Source organism: Lissotriton helveticus, chromosome 8 (assembly GCF_964261635.1).
Source record: "Lissotriton helveticus chromosome 8, aLisHel1.1, whole genome shotgun sequence".
Taxonomy (NCBI): domain Eukaryota; kingdom Metazoa; phylum Chordata; class Amphibia; order Caudata; family Salamandridae; genus Lissotriton; species Lissotriton helveticus.
The window spans coordinates 1,540,033,737-1,540,053,670 of record NC_136069.1 but is presented as its reverse complement, the minus strand read 5'-3'; the positions used below and the strand labels follow the sequence as shown (position 1 = coordinate 1,540,053,670).

At 44.1% G+C, this 19,934-nt stretch overlaps 11 non-coding genes across 11 annotated transcripts; all 11 read right to left on the bottom strand.

The window, feature by feature from the left end:
• Positions 1 to 614: 614 nt before the first annotated feature.
• TRNAL-UAG (transfer RNA leucine (anticodon UAG)) lies at positions 615 to 697 on the bottom strand. The gene has a single exon. It is a non-coding gene; the product is annotated as a tRNA-Leu (tRNA).
• Positions 698 to 8,105: 7,408 nt separating this feature from the next.
• Positions 8,106 to 8,188, bottom strand: TRNAL-AAG (transfer RNA leucine (anticodon AAG)). The gene has a single exon. It is a non-coding gene; the product is annotated as a tRNA-Leu (tRNA).
• Positions 8,189 to 9,092: 904 nt separating this feature from the next.
• On the bottom strand, positions 9,093 to 9,175 carry TRNAL-UAG (transfer RNA leucine (anticodon UAG)). Its single transcript has one exon. It is a non-coding gene; the product is annotated as a tRNA-Leu (tRNA).
• A 1,026-nt stretch (positions 9,176 to 10,201) lies between these two features.
• Positions 10,202 to 10,284, bottom strand: TRNAL-AAG (transfer RNA leucine (anticodon AAG)). The gene has a single exon. It is a non-coding gene; the product is annotated as a tRNA-Leu (tRNA).
• A 189-nt stretch (positions 10,285 to 10,473) lies between these two features.
• TRNAL-CAG (transfer RNA leucine (anticodon CAG)) lies at positions 10,474 to 10,556 on the bottom strand. Its single transcript has one exon. It is a non-coding gene; the product is annotated as a tRNA-Leu (tRNA).
• Positions 10,557 to 12,297: 1,741 nt separating this feature from the next.
• On the bottom strand, positions 12,298 to 12,380 carry TRNAL-AAG (transfer RNA leucine (anticodon AAG)). The gene has a single exon. It is a non-coding gene; the product is annotated as a tRNA-Leu (tRNA).
• Positions 12,381 to 12,569: 189 nt separating this feature from the next.
• On the bottom strand, positions 12,570 to 12,652 carry TRNAL-CAG (transfer RNA leucine (anticodon CAG)). Its single transcript has one exon. It is a non-coding gene; the product is annotated as a tRNA-Leu (tRNA).
• A 632-nt stretch (positions 12,653 to 13,284) lies between these two features.
• Positions 13,285 to 13,367, bottom strand: TRNAL-UAG (transfer RNA leucine (anticodon UAG)). The gene has a single exon. It is a non-coding gene; the product is annotated as a tRNA-Leu (tRNA).
• Positions 13,368 to 14,393: 1,026 nt separating this feature from the next.
• On the bottom strand, positions 14,394 to 14,476 carry TRNAL-AAG (transfer RNA leucine (anticodon AAG)). The gene has a single exon. It is a non-coding gene; the product is annotated as a tRNA-Leu (tRNA).
• Positions 14,477 to 14,666: 190 nt separating this feature from the next.
• Positions 14,667 to 14,749, bottom strand: TRNAL-CAG (transfer RNA leucine (anticodon CAG)). Its single transcript has one exon. It is a non-coding gene; the product is annotated as a tRNA-Leu (tRNA).
• Positions 14,750 to 15,381: 632 nt separating this feature from the next.
• TRNAL-UAG (transfer RNA leucine (anticodon UAG)) lies at positions 15,382 to 15,464 on the bottom strand. Its single transcript has one exon. It is a non-coding gene; the product is annotated as a tRNA-Leu (tRNA).
• Positions 15,465 to 19,934: the final 4,470 nt, after the last annotated feature.

The window sequence follows — 19,934 nt, the reverse complement described above, 5'->3', positions numbered from 1 at the left end:
CCACAAGCCAGACAGCCATGCAAGTGGGGTACCGAAAAAGCATGCCCTCAATTTATTTATCCCATTATAAGCATTTCCAACAGATCTTTGAACAATCCATACAGAGCAGTACCTATGAAGAACTCTTTAGACCTTTAATGAGTACAAAGAGAAAGTGCTATTCACCAGCCACTTGAACGGCCCAAAGCTGCTTTGAAATTGAGTCAATAGCCACATCTTGGCTGACTAAAGCAAATTCAACAAGGGATCTCAATGTCACAACATAGGGTGGAATTCGCAAATCTAAGCAGCCCCTGATCACTGCCCTGAGGAAATTGCTGTAAGTGTGCTGGAGTCCAGCTGTGTACCAGGTGCTTGGCATTCTTCCAAATTTGTATGGCCTGTCTGGCCAGGGAATACAAGAGAATGACTCTTCTAGATGAGCTCTTACATGGGTCATAAGCTCATTTGGTAAGGATTGCACTTTATCAGCAAGACTTTGTACAACAGAAATATATGAGAAACCCAAGCTCTCTTGACTAGACGAGGACAGACTAACGTCCCAGGTGAAGACAAACAGAAGCAACTTCCATCAGATGTTATCCTGATGAAGAAGATTATATCTCCAAAAGTCATTTCAGAAGTGGGATTCGAACCCACGTCTCCAGAGGAGACTGTGGCCTAAACACAGCGCCTTAGACCACTCGGCCATCCTGACAGTGAAGAGTCCTAAGAAATGTATAAAAGTCACTCAGAAATTTCTGCGTCCATGCAAGCTTGAAATAATTTCAACCTTCAAACACAAGGTGCAACTTTTTGCACAGGACAATAAACACAGAAGATCACATTTGTCAGTCAGTCAGTCAAAAAACTTTATTCGGTTAATTAAAACCATAAAAGCAGTACATGATACAAAGATAATATAAAAAACAATTAAATAAATAGAGAGTTGATTGCATTCCTAATTAAAAACAAAGGAAAAGGGGACGTTAATAAGAAGGGATTTGGTAGATACAGGGAACACATAAGGATAACAGTATATAAATCTCACCAGAGTATATACTAACAATCAATTTTCATGAGTTGATAGTGCGGCAGTTCTTACTCTTTTCTGTCTGGTGGCAGCTACTAAAAAACAGGCTACGCCATAAGCGACTGGCACTGAGTTCAACATCTGTAAATATAGTAATGCTGGCCGTACCTGAACGAAATTTAAAGGTTTTAAAATGGGCACAAGAAATTTTTTTCGCAGGACCAGATAGTGCTCACACAGCATAACCAGATGCAGAGTGTCCTGTGTTGAGAAACAATCGCATGTACAAGGAGGAGAATTTTCTGGAGTACCCCAATCTGTATACGTGCCAAGGATGAGATGGATCAAATTAAATCTGAACCTTATGAGCAGAAATCGATGGTAGGGCTTTGTGACATATTTTAAATAGGGTTCCATCTCTGTAGTAGTGGAAAGTTGAAAAAGTAATCTGACTGTAGGTTTACTAATTTCAGCCGATTCTCTTTCGCCTTCCAACAGAGATCGAAAATGTTGCTTCACCCACTTTGCATCCTCTTTTTTGAGATGTTGCGGAAGAGAGTACATTTCCGGACGCCCTAGGCTCGCACATGCCGCTCTAACATATGCTAGCCACGGGATAGTAAGAGCTTTATCTAGAGATATACAATCCTTAAGGATGGAGTGATTCAGACTGATTTCTTCATTGGTCCAGGTTTTAATCCAGCAAAGTACTGGGGACATTTTTAGAAGATCAGTAACGTACCCCATACCTAGTTCATTATGCGTTGAATGTGTGGGGGAAGATTTCGGGAGAGTCAACAAGGCCCGTAAGAAATTATTTTCGGCAATTTGTATGCCTGAGACTGGAACATAGCCCCAAATGTCTGCCCCGTAGGAAGCAATTGCCAAGCATTTGGCTCTATAAATCCTGGTCATTGCTTCCATAGGTTTCGAGCCCAATTTTTTTGAAAAGCTCAGAAGTGCTGTTGTTGACCTAATTACTCCATTTTCCTTGAGTTTCATTTGTGGCTTCCAGGTTCCTCTCTCGTCAAAGGTGACGCCCAGGTAGCAAAAGGAGGGCACCCTTGAAATTGGTGAATTATTGGAGCTGAAAGATCTGATCTTCATGTTTTTCTTTCGCGAACCAACGACCATAACATGGGACTTGATGGAATTAATTTTTAAATCAAGGGCTTCCATGAACTGGCCGAAATGGTCCAAAAGTTTTTGAAGCCCTATGCCAGTCCGCGCTATAAGAACAGCGTCATCCGCGTATAGGAGGACCGGAATAGGTAGGCCCCCCATACGCGGAATATCCAGGGTGGCTGTGTTCAGAAATTTCCCCAAGGCGTTGATGTACAGTGTAAAGAGTAGAGGGGCCAAGATGCACCCTTGTCTGACCCCTCTCCCTGATCTAAACTTTGCTGTACACCTACCGTCCCTTGATGCCCTAACCGTTGCAAACAAATTAGAGTGAAGGTCATGTAAAAAACTAACCAAAGTAGTGTCCAATCCAGAGTTGTGTAAAATGGTCCATAATTTTTGACGATTAACCAAATCAAACGCTGAGGATAAGTCCATAAATCCCAAATAAAGAAGCCCCCCCTTCACCACAGTGTATTTACTAATAATTAAATGAAGGTTCAGGCATTGGTCAATTGTCCCTCTATGTGCCCTGAACCCGTACTGCAGGTCTGAAAGGATCCCGCTCTCCTCCAGCCAATCCTCCATTCTGTGCAAAATGACTCTGCCTAGGATTTTGACGGCAGAGTCCAGCAAGGAGATTGGTCTGTAGCAGGCCGGGTCCGCCCTATTTCCTTTCTTAAATATAGGCACAATTATAGAGGTAGACCAGGAGGATGGGAAGCCAGCTGTCGGGATAGCATTAAAAACGTTAGATAGAATTTTGGACCAGAATTGTGGGTACTGTATATAGAGGTCTGCTGGTACCCCATCAGGGCCCGGGGCCTTATGTTTTTTGGTCTCTCTAATCGCCCTTTCAACTTCCATGATGTTAAAGTCCATGACCAGATTGGTATGGTCGTGGGTTTTGTCAATTAAGGCAGGGGCTGTAGACTCATAGATTTTGCCAAAATGGGCTAGCCATCTGTTATCTTCTATGACGCAGTCTAAATCCGTTTGCCCATTGTCGGAAAAAAAGGGCTGATTTACAATTGCCCAAAACTTTTTGCTGTCTCTCAGGACTTCCTTAGATAGTAGGCTATTCCATGCTTCCTCCTTAATTTGATTTTTACGTTTTTGGGTTATAGTTTTATATTCCCTCCTTAGTTTGGCCACTAAGGACTTATCTCTGGGTTTTTGTTTAATGGCTTTCATCAGAGCACTGTGGACCCTCGAACATTCCTTGTTGAACCATTTATGGGTCTTTATATTCCCTTGCCCAACCGACCTTCGTTCCAAGTTCTTACTGATCCTAGAGCAGATGTCTTCGAAGGCTATCAAGACCTTAGGGCCCTCTGCAGTTGAATCCAAGCATACTGCCATGCTGTCCTCAGACTCTTGGGCAATTGCATGAAAAAAATCCTCTGGGACGATCATCTCCCATTTCAGACGCCTTCCCTGCTCTTTAGATTTCAGATCCTTTATGGCTGCCATACTTGGCGGACTGTCAGTACGGAAGCAATCTAAATCCAAGGACAAGAGAACAGGATGGTGATCCGATGAGATGTGATCAACTACACTGTACTCATATGCCTTTGCCAAGACCCCATTTGAAACAAATATATAATCTATAACTGTATTGGCATCTCTTCCAACAAAAGTTGGGGCTCTCGGCTCACTAATGCCCTGTTCGAATTCGAAGAGATTTAGATTCGCTAGAAAGAACTCTAGGTACTCGCCCTCTGGAGTGTGTTCAAAATGGGGAATAGCTTCGGGTGATATCCCCCCATATCTATCATTAAAACAGCCCCCCTCACAGGGGTGTATGTTAAAATCCCCCAGAATAACCAATTCCGAGGGGGTGGTGCAATCACTCCTATAGGCTGACAAAAAATTCGATAAAGAAATTAAATGTTCATTTACAATGACGGACTCCTTTGAGTTATAAAAGTTAATTAAGAGAACCGTCTTTGAATTGGGGAGAGTCCATTCTACCGCAAGAGCATTTGTTAAAGCGGTATCTACTTTTTTGAAAACCCCTACTAAATCCAAGGAGCACAGGATGAGTAAACCACCCTTTGCTCTTCCTCTTATGCCTGGAACTGCCGGGGTGGAAAAGCTGCAAAAACCATCCAGGGAAAAAGTTTGTGTTGTGACCCACGTTTCTTGAAGCCCTATAATATGATGTTTTTCAATAAAACTTTGCCATGTTGGGTCCAAGGCCTTTGCATTTAAACCTGCCACATTCCAAGTAAGGACATTACAGAGTGCTAGGTCTGTGTTAAGGGCGGTCGTTGTACCCGCACCCCGGCTCTCTCTCGTCGTCAGGCTAGTTCCGGGTATGGGGGATAAAATAGCTGTTATAGGTGCCAATATGGAAACATCCTTACAGGGACTTATTAGGTTTCGACAAACACCATGTTCCCCTGGCGAACCCTGAGTATGTCAATCCACCCAGTCTGTGTTTGAAAGGCACTCGAAGCGGTTTGCAATAGGGAAGTACAGGGGATTAGAAGGGCCATTTTGAGGTTGTTGATAGAAAAAGGGATGGATGAGTTGAGGGCCATGCGGGGGACCACCTTGACGTGGTCTACCTCCCCTAGTCCCCACCAAATTCCACCCCCCATCCCAGCCCTCCTCCCTCACTGGGGGTTGAATATCCCAAGGGAAATTAGACCTTTGTCTTGAAATCCTATCGTGAGAGCCTTTAAACCAACTCCAGCGATTATCCACTTGATTGTGGGGAAGATAAAAATATGAGAGGGGTCTGGCAGTAACCCTACTCGCCTGATATCTTGGGGCCCTGTTGTTACAAATAAAATCTACTGCCTCTGGTTTTTCAAAAGTTACCACCACACAATCCCCCTGCAAATTTTTCTTATTTCGTCCTACCCAGGGAGCCCTCTCTATCATTAGGATATCAGCTGATATATTTGTTGGGAGAGGATAATTGTTCGCTAGCCAGTGGCAGACTTTATTTTTGAGTGCCTGTTATGATTCTTCTTCTGGCGACCGGAGTTCTGTAACTCCGGTAAGAATAACCACATAAGGTGCGGCATCTGGGGGAAGGTGAATATTTCTACGATTCCTAACCTTACCCTTATCCTCTATATCCAGTTTTGGCGCCTGGGATAAACTGACGCTGGGTATGGGCTGGGGGATGGTATTGTTTTTAGATGAGATGGGATTAGTATCTGTTTTTTTAATCTGCTCTACAACAGGGGGTTTAGTTATAAGTCCTACTTGGTTTGAGGCACTGCTGGGTTTCTTAGTCGTCGAGTTGTTTGTCTCCGACGCTTTATTAGGAGCCATTGTAGATTTAGGTAAATTGGTAGCCTGAATAGACTTATTATTTAGGGTAAAACTGGGGGCACTTATGTCCTTGTGTATGTTTTTTAAAACCGTTTCCAGACAGCGTAGTCTTAGCTCTATAGGTTCTAGTAAAGCTTTTAACATATTCCAGATTACTGTATTATTTAAGGTGGAACCCGGCTCCTCCAATGGGGATGTTATTAATGAGTTACCCGTGGGGCCGCTGAGTTCCAAAATTTCTTCCAGACTTTGGTCAATTACAGTGTCCTCTGGAAGACTCAGCAATAGGCCAGGTTTATTAGGAGGTGGGCCTTCTGTGGGGATAGGTAGACTGTCTGAGGGTTTTTCAACAATGCACAGATTAGGTAGAGTAATGGCCTTCTTCCCTTTCACAGCTATTAAGGTGTTAGTTTTACATTTTTTAGGGATTGCCCCTTCTATCCGCGCTCTTTCTGTTAAAATGTCTGTAGGGTTACTAACATTTATTTCGCTTCTTTGCGTTCCACTCTCGGTCAATATGTGTAAGTTAGGTGAAGCCTCCAAATCCTGGGCGAGATTAGGGGCGTCCAAGTCCGTGTTAGGTCCAGAATGGTGTACTAGCACCTGTGCTTCTCGCCGGGAATCCATTTTCGGTGTCCGAGCCTCAGCAATATGGCCAAGGGAGGAACGCTTGGCCATGGCCAGGTCTTGGGAAACTCTCCTATCCATGAGAATTATCCCCTCGTCAATAAGTGCATGTGTGCGGGTAATAAAATCATCCAGTGTCCCGGTAAGTTTTTTAGCTCCTGCGGCGGCCATGCTTCTTGTCTCCCGGCAGGACATAACCCGGAAGTACCAAATGAAATTGCGAGGGGAAGCTCAGAACGCCTAGCCAAGATCTGTGCCCCAGCCCAGTCTCCTCGGGCCTCGGAGGGCCACAGAGGGCCCGCCCTTTGCCCGGGCTTAGCCCCGGGCACTCCCGCGCGCTCCCGCGCAGTGTGTTGGTCCAATTCTTATAGGCGTCAGTAATTAGGGCGGGTCGGTCAGGGAGAGCGGGCCAGGTGACTTGGCCTCTGGGAAGCCGGGACTCCTGGGAAGGCGAGTCCCGGACCCAGTGCTCGCAGCCCTGTCTCTCACTCTCTCACCCAGCAGGGGCCAAAAAACGGATGTGCAGCCTCAAGCTGCTGGTCAATCCTTCCCTCGACGATGTCAGCTCAGCTCCTTCCTTCCTCCACAGGGCAAAAAGTCAGTGTGGCGTTCCCGGGTTCCTAAACGGGCAGAATCCTTTTCACCTGATTCTGCTGGGCGGGGCGGTCAGGGAGAGCGGGCCAGGTGACTTGGCCTCTGGGAAGCCGGGACTCCTGGGAAGGCGAGTCCCGGACCCAGTGCTCGCAGCCCTGTCTCTCACTCTCTCACCCAGCAGGGGCCAAAAAACGGATGTGCAGCCTCAAGCTGCTGGTCAATCCTTCCCTCGACGATGTCAGCTCAGCTCCTTCCTTCCTCCACAGGGCAAAAAGTCAGTGTGGCGTTCCCGGGTTCCTAAACGGGCAGAATCCTTTTCACCTGATTCTGCTGGGCGGGGCGGTCAGGGAGAGCGGGCCAGGTGACTTGGCCTCTGGGAAGCCGGGACTCCTGGGAAGGCGAGTCCCGGACCCAGTGCTCGCAGCCCTGTCTCTCACTCTCTCACCCAGCAGGGGCCAAAAAACGGATGTGCAGCCTCAAGCTGCTGGTCAATCCTTCCCTCGACGATGTCAGCTCAGCTCCTTCCTTCCTCCACAGGGCAAAAAGTCAGTGTGGCGTTCACATATGAAAGCATTTCATTTCACAGGTGTACTGTTTTTATGCTTTTAGAATAACTTATACCTCTCACCAGCTATTTAGGGTTCTGTATCCTACTCACAAAATTACCTTGCCTGCGACCTTTCTCTCTATACACAAACAACTACTGCTCAGGAAGTAGGAAGGCAGAAGGTGGGGCAGTTTATGCAAATTTATGCTGTCAATGTGCCTTGCACAATCATGCAGAATTTCTAGATCCTTGCTGGAAACAAGAGAGCAGGCCTTGTTTCAGATCAACTGTCCCTAGCAAGGAACGTCTGAGCACATCCATTCTTTTGCTCTCTAGCCCCTGGCTTGGGACTCACACTCACTGGCTGAGGAGTGAAGTTCTGCATACCAACGTTGCATAGAAGGTATGTTTGTGATTGGTTTGAGATGGGTGGGAGGTCAAGAGCAGGGAAAAGCAAGTCACTTTCACTTCTAGTCTCCTCTTCTATGCCTACCTGCCGTTCACTCACTCTGTCTTTGTTTCATTCTCTCCTTCCTCAACACCCCATCTCACTCACTCGCTCTATCATTTGTGCTCTTTCCCCTTGCTCTTCATTTCATAGTGGAAACATCTCTTGAATGGATCATTAGAAAATGAGGTTACATAAAATTAAAAATCTACTTATTGGAAGCCAAAAATATCACAAGACTGAATGTAAGCCATTTCTTCAATAAAAGGGATTTTTTAGGCACCCCCAAAAAACACATAAAACACCACTAGTGCTAGAAGAATATTATAAGAGCTTGAAGACAGAATTGGGCAAATTCATTTGCAGTTGAAACTGAAGTTTGGTACTTATTCAGATATTATATGCACTGCCAATTTTTAGCTGAGATTCTGAAGGAACGCAGAGACAAAATGGACTTAAAGGTTTGTCAGAAGTGGGATTCGAACCCACGCCTCCAGGAGAGACTGCGGCCTTAACGCAGCGCCTTAGACCACTCGGCCATCCTGACCACATGTTGCTTGTCCATCTATATAGTGAGAAAGATAGTGTGAACAAAAAAAACACACATCTTAGGCCATAAGTGGCTATAGCAAGAAAAAAACTCACTGCACTTTTCCAAAAAGACAACCATATAAGCCCATGTGAGGGAAATGATCTGATTTTCTCCCTCAAGAAAAAAGAAGATTAAACACAGGTTTGTCAGAAGTGGGATTTGAACCCACGCCTCCAGAAGAGACTGCGACCTGAACGCAGAGTCTTAGACCACTCGGCAATCCTGACTTGCATTTGCAGCACCTTCCACAAGCCAGACAGCCATGCAAGTTTGGTACCGAAAAGGCATGCCCTCAATTTATTTATCCCGTTATAAGCATTTCCAACAGATCTTTGAACAATCCATACAGAGCAGTACCTATGAAGAACTCTTTAGACCTTTAATGAGTACAAAGAGAAAGTGCTATTCACCAGCCACTTGAACGGCCCAAAGCTGCTTTGAAATTGAGTCAATAGCCACATCTTGGCTGACTAAAGCAAATTCAACAAGGGATCTCAATGTCACAACATAGGGTGGAATTCGCAAATCTAAGCAGCCCCTAATCACTGCCCTGAGGAAATTGCTGTAAGTGTGCTGGAGTCCAGCTGTCTACCAGGTGCTTGGCATTCTTCCAAATTTGTATGGCCTGTCTGGCCAGGGAATACAAGAGAATGACTCTTCTAGATGAGCTCTTACATGGGTCCTAAGCTCATTTGGTAAGGATTGCACTTTATCAGCAAGACTTTGTACAACAGAAATATATGAGAAACCCAAGCTCTCTTGACTAGACGAGGACGGAATAACGTCCCAGGTGAAGATGAACAGATGCAACTTCCATCAGATGTTATCCTGATGAAGAAGATTATATCTCCAAAAGTCATGTCAGAAGTGGGATTCGAACCCACGCCTCCAGAGGAGACTGCGGCCTAAACACAGCGCCTTAGACCACTCGGTCATCCTGACAGTGGAGAGTCCTAAGAAATGTATAAAAGTCACTCAGAAATTTCTGCGTCCATGCAAGTTTGAAATAATTTCAACCTTCAAACACAAGGTGCAACTTTTTGCACAGGACAATAAACACAGAAGATCACATATGAAAGCATTTCATTTCACAGGTGTACTGTTTTTATGCTTTTAGAATAACTTATACCTCTCACCGGCTATTTAGGGTTCTGTATCCTACTCACAAAATTACCTTGCCTGCGACCTCTCTCTTTATACACAAACAACTACTGCTCAGGAAGTAGGAAGGCAGAAGGTGGGGCAGTTTATGCAAATTTATGCTGTCAATGTGCCTTGCAGATTCATGCAGAATTTCTAGATCCTTGCTGGAAACAAGAGAGCAGGCCTTGTTTCAGATCAACTGTCCCTAGCAAGGAACGTCTGAGCACATCCATTCTTTTGCTCTCTAGCCCCTGGCTTGGGACTCACCCTCACTGGCTGAGGAGTGAAGTTCTGCATACCAACGTTACATAGAAGGTATGTTTGTGATTGGTTTGAGATGGGTGGGAGGTCAAGAGCAGGGAAAAGCAAGTCACTTTCACTTCTAGTCTCCTCTTCTATGCCTACCTGCCGTTCACTCACTCTGTCTTTGTTTCATTCTCTCCTTCCTCAACACCCCATCTCACTCACTGGCTCTATCATTTGTGCTCTTTCCCCTTGCTCTTCATTTCATAGTGGAAACATCTCTTGAATGGATCATTAGAAAATAAGGTTACATAAAATTAAAAATCTACTTATTGGAAACCAAAAATATCACAAGACTGAATGTAAGCCATTTCTTCAATAAAAGGGATTTTTTAGGCACCCCCCAAAAAACACATAAAACACCACTAGTGCTAGAAGAATATTATACGAGCTTGAAGACAGAATTGGGCAAATTCATTTGCAGTTGAAACTGAAGTTTGGTACTTATTCAGATATTATATGCACTGCCAATTTTTAGCTGAGATTCTGAAGGAACGCAGAGACAAAATGAACTTAAAGTTTTGTCAGAAGCGGGATTCGAACCCACGCCTCCAGGAGAGACTGCGGCCTTAACGCAGCGCCTTAGACCACTCGGCCATCCTGACCACATGTTGCTTGTTCATCTACATAGTGAGAAAGATAGTGTGAACAAAAAAAACACACATCTTAGGCCATGAGTGGCTATAGCAAGAAAAAAATTCACTGCACTTTTCCAAAAAGACAACCATATAAGCCCATGTGAGGGAAATGATCTGATTTTCTCCCTCAAGAAAAAAGAAGATTAAACACAGGTTTGTCAGAAGTGGGATTTGAACCCACGCCTCCAGAAGAGACTGCGACCTGAACGCAGCGCCTTAGACCACTCGGCCATCCTGACTTGCATTTGCAGCACCTTCCACAAGCCAGACAGCCATGCAAGTGGGGTACCGAAAAGGCATGCCCTCAATTTATTTATCCCATTATAAGCATTTCCAACAGATCTTTGAACAATCCATACAGAGCAGTACCTATGAAGAACTCTTTAGACCTTTAATGAGTACAAAGAGAAAGTGCTATTCACCAGCCACTTGAACGGCCCAAAGCTGCTTTGAAATTGAGTCAATAGCCACATCTTGGCTGACTAAAGCAAATTCAACAAGGGATCTCAATGTCACAACATAGGGTGGAATTCGCAAATCTAAGCAGCCCCTGATCACTGCCCTGAGGAAATTGCTGTAAGTGTGCTGGAGTCCAGCTGTCTACCAGGTGCTTGGCATTCTTCCAAATTTGTATGGCCTGTCTGGCCAGGGAATACAAGAGAATGACTCTTCTAGATGAGCTCTTACATGGGTCATAAGCTCATTTGGTAAGGATTGCACGTTATCAGCAAGACTTTGTACAACAGAAATATATGAGAAACCCAAGCTCTCTTGACTAGACGAGGACAGAATAACGTCCCAGGTGAAGACGAACAGAAGCAACTTCCATCAGATGTTATCCTGATGAAGAAGATTATATCTCCAAAAGTCATTTCAAAAGTGGGATTCGAACCCACGTCTCCAGAGGAGACTGTGGCCTAAACACAGCACCTTAGACCACTCGGCCATCCTGACAGTGAAGAGTCCTAAGAAATGTATAAAAGTCACTCAGAAATTTCTGCGTCCATGCAAGCTTAAAATAATTTCAACCTTCAAACACAAGGTGCAACTTTTTGCACAGGACAATAAACACAGAAGATCACATATGAAAGCATTTCATTTCACAGGTGTACTGTTTTTATGCTTTTAGAATAACTTATACCTCTCACCAGCTATTTAGGGTTCTGTATCCTACTCACAAAATTACCTTGCCTGCGACCTTTCTCTCTATACACAAACAACTACTGCTCAGGAAGTAGGAAGGCAGAAGGTGGGGCAGTTTATGCAAATTTATGCTGTCAATGTGCCTTGCACATTCATGCAGAATTTCTAGATCCTTGCTGGAAACAAGAGAGCAGGCCTTGTTTCAGATCAACTGTCCCTAGCAAGGAACGTCTGAGCACATCCATTCTTTTGCTCTCTAGCCCCTGGCTTGGGACTCACACTCACTGGCTGAGGAGTGAAGTTCTGCATACCAACGTTGCATAGAAGGTATGTTTGTGATTGGTTTGAGATGGGTGGGAGGTCAAGAGCAGGGAAAAGCAAGTCACTTTCACTTCTAGTCTCCTCTTCTATGCCTACCTGCCGTTCACTCACTCTGTCTTTGTTTCATTCTCTCCTTCCTCAACACCCCATCTCACTCACTCGCTCTATCATTTATGCTCTTTCCCCTTGCTCTTCATTTCATAGTGGAAACATCTCTTGAATGGATCATTAGAAAATGAGGTTACATAAAATTAAAAATCTACTTATTGGAAACCAAAAATATCACAAGACTGAATGTAAGCCATTTCTTCAATAAAAGGGATTTTTTAGGCACCCCCCAAAAAACACATAAAACACCACTAGTGCTAGAAGAATATTATAAGAGCTTGAAGACAGAATTGGGCAAATTCATTTGCAGTTGAAACTGAAGTTTGGTACTTATTCAGATATTATATGCACTGCCAATTTTTAGCTGAGATTCTGAAGGAACGCAGAGACAAAATGTACTTAAAGGTTTGTCAGAAGTGGGATTCGAACCCACGCCTCCAGGAGAGACTGCGGCCTTAACGCAGCGCCTTAGACCACTCAGCCATCCTGACCACATGTTGCTTGTCCATCTACATAGTGAGAAAGATAGTGTGAACAAAAAAAACACACATCTTAGGCCATGAGTGGCTATAGCAAGAAAAAAACTCACTGCACTTTTCCAAAAAGACAACCATATAAGCCCATGTGAGGGAAATGATCTGATTTTCTCCCTCAAGAAAAAAGAAGATTAAACACAGGTTTGTCAGAAGTGGGATTTGAACCCACACCTCCAGAAGAGACTGCGACCTGAACGCAGTGCCTTAGACCACTCGGCCATCCTGACTTGCATTTTCAGCACCTTCCACAAGCCAGACAGCCATGCAAGTTTGGTACCGAAAAGGCATGCCCTCAATTTATTTATCCCATTATAAGCATTTCCAACAGATCTTTGAACAATCCATACAGAGCAGTACCTATGAAGAACTCTTTAGACCTTTAAAGCGTACAAAGAGAAAGTGCTATTCACCAGCCACTTGAACGGCCCAAAGCTGCTTTGAAATTGAGTCAACAGCCACATCTTGGCTGACTAAAGCAAATTCAACAAGGGAGCTCAATGTCACAACATAGGGTGGAATACGCAAATCTAAGCAGCCCCTGATCACAGCCCTGAGGACATTGCTGTAAGTGTGCTGGAGTACAGCTGTCTACCAGGTGCTTGGCATTCTTCCAAATTTGCATGGCCTGTCTGGCCAGGGAATACAAGAGCATGACTCTTCTAGATGAGCTCTTACATGGGTCCTAAGCTCATTTGGTAAGGATTGCACTTTATCAGCAAGACTTTGTACAACAGAAATATATGAGAAACCAAAGCTCTCTTGACTAGACGAGGACGGAATAACGTCCCAGGTGAAGACGAACAGATGCAACTTCCATCAGATGTTATCCAGATGAAGAAGATTATATCTCCAAAAGTCATGTCAGAAGTGGGATTCGAACCCACGCCTCCAGAGGAGACTGCGGCCTAAACACAGCGCCTTAGACCACTCGGCCATCCTGACAGTGAAGAGTCCTAAGAAATGTATAAAAGTCACTCAGAAATTTCTGCGACCATGCAAGCTTGAAATAATTTCAACCTTCAAACACAAGGTGCAACTTTTTGCACAGGACAATAAACACAGAAGATCACATATGAAAGCATTTCATTTCACAGGTGTACTGTTTTTATGCTTTTAGAATAACTTATACCTCTCACCAGCTATTTAGGGTTCTGTATCCTACTCACAAAATTACCTTGCCTGCGACCTCTCTCTTTATACACAAACAACTACTGCTCAGGAAGTAGGAAGGCAGAAGGTGGGGCAGTTTATGGAAATTTATGCTGTCAATGTGCCTTGCAGATTCATGCAGAATTTCTAGATCCTTGCTGGAAACAAGAGAGCAGGCCTTGTTTCAGATCAACTGTCCCTAGCAAGGAACGTCTGAGCACATCCATTCTTTTGCTCTCTAGCCCCTGGCTTGGGACTCACCCTCACTGGCTGAGGAGTGAAGTTCTGCATACCAACGTTACATAGAAGGTATGTTTGTGATTGGTTTGAGATGGGTGGGAGGTCAAGAGCAGGGAAAAGCAAGTCACCTTCACTTCTAGTCTCCTCTTCTATGCCTACCTGCCGTTCACTCACTCTGTCTTTGTTTCATTCTCTCCTTCCTCAACACCCCATCTCACTCACTGGCTCTATCATTTGTGCTCTTTCCCCTTGCTCTTCATTTCATAGTGGAAACATCTCTTGAATGGATCATTAGAAAATAAGGTTACATAAAATTAAAAATCTACTTATTGGAAACCAAAAATATCACAAGACTGAATGTAAGCCATTTCTTCAATAAAAGGGATTTTTTAGGCACCCCCCAAAAAACACATAAAACACCACTAGTGCTAGAAGAATATTATACGAGCTTGAAGACAGAATTGGGCAAATTCATTTGCAGTTGAAACTGAAGTTTGGTACTTATTCAGATATTATATGCACTGCCAATTTTTAGCTGAGATTCTGAAGGAACGCAGAGACAAAATGAACTTAAAGTTTTGTCAGAAGCGGGATTCGAACCCACGCCTCCAGGAGAGACTGCGGCCTTAACGCAGCGCCTTAGACCACTCGGCCATCCTGACCACATGTTGCTTGTTCATCTACATAGTGAGAAAGATAGTGTGAACCAAAAAAAACACACATCTTAGGCCATGAGTGGCTATAGCAAGAAAAAAATTCACTGCACTTTTCCAAAAAAACAACCATATAAGCCCATGTGAGGGAAATGATCTGATTTTCTCCCTCAAGAAAAAAGAAGATTAAACACAGGTTTGTCAGAAGTGGGATTTGAACCCACGCCTCCAGAAGAGACTGCGACCTGAACGCAGCGCCTTAGACCACTCGGCCATCCTGACTTGCATTTGCAGCACCTTCCACAAGCCAGACAGCCATGCAAGTGGGGTACCGAAAAAGCATGCCCTCAATTTATTTATCCCATTATAAGCATTTCCAACAGATCTTTGAACAATCCATACAGAGCAGTACCTATGAAGAACTCTTTAGACCTTTAATGAGTACAAAGAGAAAGTGCTATTCACCAGCCACTTGAACGGCCCAAAGCTGCTTTGAAATTGAGTCAATAGCCACATCTTGGCTGACTAAAGCAAATTCAACAAGGGATCTCAATGTCACAACATAGGGTGGAATTCGCAAATCTAAGCAGCCCCTGATCACTGCCCTGAGGAAATTGCTGTAAGTGTGCTGGAGTCCAGCTGTCTACCAGGTGCTTGGCATTCTTCCAAATTTGTATGGCCTGTCTGGCCAGGGAATACAAGAGAATGACTCTTCTAGATGAGCTCTTACATGGGTCATAAGCTCATTTGGTAAGGATTGCACTTTATCAGCAAGACTTTGTACAACAGAAATATATGAGAAACCCAAGCTCTCTTGACTAGACGAGGACAGAATAACGTCCCAGGTGAAGACAAACAGAAGCAACTTCCATCAGATGTTATCCTGATGAAGAAGATTATATCTCCAAAAGTCATTTCAGAAGTGGGATTCGAACCCACGTCTCCAGAGGAGACTGTGGCCTAAACACAGCGCCTTAGACCACTCGGCCATCCTGACAGTGAAGAGTCCTAAGAAATGTATAAAAGTCACTCAGAAATTTCTGCGTCCATGCAAGCTTGAAATAATTTCAACCTTCAAACACAAGGTGCAACTTTTTGCACAGGACAATAAACACAGAAGATCACATTTGTCAGTCAGTCAGTCAAAAAACTTTATTCGGTTAATTAAAACCATAAAAGCAGTACATGATACAAAGATAATATAAAAAACAATTAAATAAATAGAGAGTTGATTGCATTCCTAATTAAAAACAAAGGAAAAGGGGACGTTAATAAGAAGGGATTTGGTAGATACAGGGAACACATAAGGATAACAGTATATAAATCTCACCAGAGTATATACTAACAATCAATTTTCATGAGTTGATAGTGCGGCAGTTCTTACTCTTTTCTGTCTGGTGGCAGCTACTAAAAAACAGGCTACGCCATAAGCGACTGGCACTGAGTTCAACATCTGTAAATATAGTAATGCTGGCCGTACCTGAACGAAATTTAAAGGTTTTAAAATGGGCACAAGAAATTTTTTTCGCAGGACCAGATAGTGCTCACACAGCATAACCAGATGCAGAGTGTCCTGTGTTGAGAAACAATCGCATGTACAAGGAGGAGAATTTTCTGGAGTACCCCAATCTGTATACGTGCCAAGGATGAGATGGATCAAATTAAATCTGAACCTCATGAGCAGAAATCGATGGTAGGGCTTTGTGACATATTTTAAATAGGGTTCCATCTCTGTAGTAGTGGAAAGTTGAAAAAGTAATCTGACTGTAGGTTTACTAATTTCAGCCGATTCTCTTTCGCCTTCCAACAGAGATCGAAAATGTTGCTTCACCCACTTTGCATCCTCTTTTTTGAGATGTTGCGGAAGAGAGTACATTTCCGGACGCCCTAGGCTCGCACATGCCGCTCTAACATATGCTAGCCACGGGATAGTAAGAGCTTTATCTAGAGATATACAATCCTTAAGGATGGAGTGATTCAGACTGATTTCTTCATTGGTCCAGGTTTTAATCCAGCAAAGTACTGGGGACATTTTTAGAAGATCAGTAACGTACCCCATACCTAGTTCATTATGCGTTGAATGTGTGGGGGAAGATTTCGGGAGAGTCAACAAGGCCCGTAAGAAATTATTTTCGGCAATTTGTATGCCTGAGACTGGAACATAGCCCCAAATGTCTGCCCCGTAGGAAGCAATTGCCAAGCATTTGGCTCTATAAATCCTGGTCATTGCTTCCATAGGTTTCGAGCCCAATTTTTTTGAAAAGCTCAGAAGTGCTGTTGTTGACCTAATTACTCCATTTTCCTTGAGTTTCATTTGTGGCTTCCAGGTTCCTCTCTCGTCAAAGGTGACGCCCAGGTAGCAAAAGGAGGGCACCCTTGAAATTGGTGAATTATTGGAGCTGAAAGATCTGATCTTCATGTTTTTCTTTCGCGAACCAACGACCATAACATGGGACTTGATGGAATTAATTTTTAAATCAAGGGCTTCCATGAACTGGCCGAAATGGTCCAAAAGTTTTTGAAGCCCTATGCCAGTCCGCGCTATAAGAACAGCGTCATCCGCGTATAGGAGGACCGGAATAGGTAGGCCCCCCATACGCGGAATATCCAGGGTGGCTGTGTTCAGAAATTTCCCCAAGGCGTTGATGTACAGTGTAAAGAGTAGAGGGGCCAAGATGCACCCTTGTCTGACCCCTCTCCCTGATCTAAACTTTGCTGTACACCTACCGTCCCTTGATGCCCTAACCGTTGCAAACAAATTAGAGTGAAGGTTATGTAAAAAACTAACCAAAGTAGTGTCCAATCCAGAGTTGTGTAAAATGGTCCATAATTTTTGACGATTAACCAAATCAAACGCTGAGGATAAGTCCATAAATCCCAAATAAAGAAGCCCCCCCTTCACCACAGTGTATTTACTAATAATTAAATGAAGGTTCAGGCATTGGTCAATTGTCCCTCTATGTGCCCTGAACCCGTACTGCAGGTCTGAAAGGATCCCGCTCTCCTCCAGCCAATCCTCCATTCTGTGCAAAATGACTCTGCCTAGGATTTTGACGGCAGAGTCCAGCAAGGAGATTGGTCTGTAGCAGGCCGGGTCCGCCCTATTTCCTTTCTTAAATATAGGCACAATTATAGAGGTAGACCAGGAGGATGGGAAGCCAGCTGTCGGGATAGCATTAAAAACGTTAGATAGAATTTTGGACCAGAATTGTGGGTACTGTATATAGAGGTCTGCTGGTACCCCATCAGGGCCCGGGGCCTTATGTTTTTTGGTCTCTCTAATCGCCCTTTCAACTTCCATGATGTTAAAGTCCATGACCAGATTGGTATGGTCGTGGGTTTTGTCAATTAAGGCAGGGGCTGTAGACTCATAGATTTTGCCAAAATGGGCTAGCCATCTGTTATCTTCTATGACGCAGTCTAAATCCGTTTGCCCATTGTCGGAAAAAAAGGGCTGATTTACAATTGCCCAAAACTTTTTGCTGTCTCTCAGGACTTCCTTAGATAGTAGGCTATTCCATGCTTCCTCCTTAATTTGATTTTTACGTTTTTGGGTTATAGTTTTATATTCCCTCCTTAGTTTGGCCACTAAGGACTTATCTCTGGGTTTTTGTTTAATGGCTTTCATCAGAGCACTGTGGACCCTCGAACATTCCTTGTTGAACCATTTATGGGTCTTTATATTCCCTTGCCCAACCGACCTTCGTTCCAAGTTCTTACTGATCCTAGAGCAGATGTCTTCGAAGGCTATCAAGACCTTAGGGCCCTCTGCAGTTGAATCCAAGCATACTGCCATGCTGTCCTCAGACTCTTGGGCAATTGCATGAAAAAAATCCTCTGGGACGATCATCTCCCATTTCAGACGCCTTCCCTGCTCTTTAGATTTCAGATCCTTTATGGCTGCCATACTTGGCGGACTGTCAGTACGGAAGCAATCTAAATCCAAGGACAAGAGAACAGGATGGTGATCCGATGAGATGTGATCAACTACACTGTACTCATATGCCTTTGCCAAGACCCCATTTGAAACAAATATATAATCTATAACTGTATTGGCATCTCTTCCAACAAAAGTTGGGGCTCTCGGCTCACTAATGCCCTGTTCGAATTCGAAGAGATTTAGATTCGCTAGAAAGAACTCTAGGTACTCGCCCTCTGGAGTGTGTTCAAAATGGGGAATAGCTTCGGGTGATATCCCCCCATATCTATCATTAAAACAGCCCCCCTCACAGGGGTGTATGTTAAAATCCCCCAGAATAACCAATTCCGAGGGGGTGGTGCAATCACTCCTATAGGCTGACAAAAAATTCGATAAAGAAATTAAATGTTCATTTACAATGACGGACTCCTTTGAGTTATAAAAGTTAATTAAGAGAACCGTCTTTGAATTGGGGAGAGTCCATTCTACCGCAAGAGCATTTGTTAAAGCGGTATCTACTTTTTTGAAAACCCCTACTAAATCCAAGGAGCACAGGATGAGTAAACCACCCTTTGCTCTTCCTCTTATGCCTGGAACTGCCGGGGTGGAAAAGCTGCAAAAACCATCCAGGGAAAAAGTTTGTGTTGTGACCCACGTTTCTTGAAGCCCTATAATATGATGTTTTTCAATAAAACTTTGCCATGTTGGGTCCAAGGCCTTTGCATTTAAACCTGCCACATTCCAAGTAAGGACATTACAGAGTGCTAGGTCTGTGTTAAGGGCGGTCGTTGTACCCGCACCCCGGCTCTCTCTCGTCGTCAGGCTAGTTCCGGGTATGGGGGATAAAATAGCTGTTATAGGTGCCAATATGGAAACATCCTTACAGGGACTTATTAGGTTTCGACAAACACCATGTTCCCCTGGCGAACCCTGAGTATGTCAATCCACCCAGTCTGTGTTTGAAAGGCACTCGAAGCGGTTTGCAATAGGGAAGTACAGGGGATTAGAAGGGCCATTTTGAGGTTGTTGATAGAAAAAGGGATGGATGAGTTGAGGGCCATGCGGGGGACCACCTTGACGTGGTCTACCTCCCCTAGTCCCCACCAAATTCCACCCCCCATCCCAGCCCTCCTCCCTCACTGGGGGTTGAATATCCCAAGGGAAATTAGACCTTTGTCTTGAAATCCTATCGTGAGAGCCTTTAAACCAACTCCAGCGATTATCCACTTGATTGTGGGGAAGATAAAAATATGAGAGGGGTCTGGCAGTAACCCTACTCGCCTGATATCTTGGGGCCCTGTTGTTACAAATAAAATCTACTGCCTCTGGTTTTTCAAAAGTTACCACCACACAATCCCCCTGCAAATTTTTCTTATTTCGTCCTACCCAGGGAGCCCTCTCTATCATTAGGATATCAGCTGATATATTTGTTGGGAGAGGATAATTGTTCGCTAGCCAGTGGCAGACTTTATTTTTGAGTGCCTGTTATGATTCTTCTTCTGGCGACCGGAGTTCTGTAACTCCGGTAAGAATAACCACATAAGGTGC